The sequence below is a fragment of the Penaeus vannamei genome, chromosome 4 (assembly GCF_042767895.1).
Source record: "Penaeus vannamei isolate JL-2024 chromosome 4, ASM4276789v1, whole genome shotgun sequence".
In the NCBI taxonomy this organism is placed as follows: domain Eukaryota; kingdom Metazoa; phylum Arthropoda; class Malacostraca; order Decapoda; family Penaeidae; genus Penaeus; species Penaeus vannamei.
Genome location: NC_091552.1, coordinates 50,372,406 through 50,374,905, shown reverse-complemented (window position 1 = coordinate 50,374,905; position 2,500 = coordinate 50,372,406).

Genomic DNA, 2,500 nt, shown 5'->3' with positions numbered 1-2,500 from the left:
CCCTCCCCCTACCCCTCTCGTTGCTCCCCCCTCTGAAGCACCCCCCACCTCTTTCTGTAACCCTTCGCCTCACAAAAGCCCCCCCCTCCTCGTTGCTCCTCCCCCTCGAAACCCCGCTTTCTGTTACCCCTCGCCCTCCCCTCACAGCCCCCTCCCCCTCTCCTTGCTCCAACCTTTTCCTCATGAAGCATCCTCTCCCCTCTTTCTGGTACCGCTCGCCCCTCACCCCCTACCCCTCTCGTTGCTTTACCTCCCCCCCCTCTGAAGCCAATCCCTCCCTCCTCTTTCTGTTACCCTCGCCCTCCCCCCTACAGCCCCTCCCCCTCTCGTTGCTCCTCCCTCCCTGTGAGGCTTTCCCCACTCTTTCTGTTACCCCCTCGCCCTCCCCTACAGCCCCTGCCCACACCCTCTCGTTGCCCCCTCCCTCTAGAAGCATCACTCCCCCTTTCTGTTGCCCTCTCGCCCTCCCTCCTTGCAGCCCCCCCCTCATTCTCGTTGCCCCCTCCCCCCTCTGAAGCCCCCACCCCCCCTTTCTGTTACCTCGCTTCCTCCCCCCTTTTTAGCCCCCCTTTCTGTGGAGATCAATAGATATACAGCTGAATTAATTAACAGATAAATAAATGGATAGAAAAAACTGATTGATAGATATAATGATGATTCAATAATCAGATAAACAATAAATAAATAAATAAACAAATAAATAAATGAAAGAAAAAAAAAGAAAAAGAAAAGAGAGACCGATTAATAGATAATGAAAGGAATCACACAAACAAGCAAACATTTGAATAAACAAACACACTAGTAAACAAACAAAGAAATCTTTCAAACCATTCACACACATAAAAGATTAAAAACTCCGAAGTAGGAACTTAAAACCACACACACACAAAACATACATAGACACACACATATACAAAGACCCACATGGTCACACACGCATACATGCAATACACACAAACATACACACTCAAAACACAGAGGAACACACGCACGTAAAACACACACACACAAACTTACACACAACATAACACACAAAAAAAACGCATACAAACACAAACACGCAAAATACACACACACATACACACACAGGCAAAAACACATACAAACACACACACATAAAAAACACATAACACAACAGAACATATACAAACACACCCACGCAACACACACACACACATACACACACACAACACACAAACAAACACAAACACGCAAAACACACACAAAAAACAAAGACGTACACACGCAAAACACACTCACACACATACACACACACACGCAAAACACACACACAAAACAATAAAACAAACACACAAAACACACACACACAAAACACACACACAAAAAACCCACACACACACAAAACCCACACACGCAAAACACACACACACACAAACCCAACACAAAAAAACAAACACACAAAACACTTACACAAACACAGCCCAAAAAGTCCTTGAAACCCCCAAACAACAAAGGAAGGAAAGAGTCCGAAACAGCTCGACCCGAAATCGAAAAAGACGAACAAGAAAGCGGAACTTCGGACTCTCTCTGGACAGCGTCACCTCCCGCGCATACAAAACCTCTTCCTCCTCTTCCTATTCTTCTTTTCCTCTTTCTTCTTATTCTTGTTTTTATTCTTGCTCTTATTTCTCCTCCTCTTCTTCTTCTTTTTCCTCTTCTTTCTTCTTATTTTTCTTGTTTTTATTCTTGCTCTTATTTCTCCTCCTCCTCTTCTTCTTTTTCCTCTTTCTTATTAGTTTTCTTGTTCTTATTCTTGCTCTTATTTTTGTTTTGTTTTGCCTTTCTTATTCTTATTGTATTTTTGTCTCTTATTCTTGTTTTTTTTATACTTCTTTTTCTATTCTTCCGCATCTTTCTTCTTCTCTTTTCCTTCTCTTCGTCTTCCTCCTCCTCAGGGTAGGTAGAAAGAGAGAGAGAGAGAGAGAGAGAGAGAGAGAGAGAGAGAGAGAGAGAGAGAGAGAAAGAGAGAGAGAGAGAGAGAGAACGAAGGAAGACAGAGACAGAGACAGAGACAGAGACAGAGACAGACACAGAAAAAGAAAAAGAGAAAGACAAAAAATAGAAAAGGAAAAAGACAGAGAAGAGAAAAGAAAAAGAAAAACACAGAAAACAGAAAAGAAAAGGAAAAACCCAGAAATCAGAAAAGAAAGAAAGCAAATGAAAATAAGATTAAGAAAAGAGAGAACGAAAGAGAACGAAAGCGAGAGAGAGGAAGAGCAAGCAGCCAGCCTCCCATTCCCGAGTACCTGCCTCCTTCACGGCTGATCGTTTCGAAAACATTAATGGCAAAGGTGTTGTCTTTAGCGCCTCCTCTCTTCGATTCCCTCTGGCTCGATGGCGTACGAAAGGAGGAATGGGATAAACAGAAGGAGGAGAGAGGATGGAGGAGGAAGGGGGTGGGCTTGGGGGGATGAGGAAATGGAGGGGGGAGGGAGTGAGGGAAAAGGGAAGTGGAGATGAGGTGAAGGAGGAGTGCAGG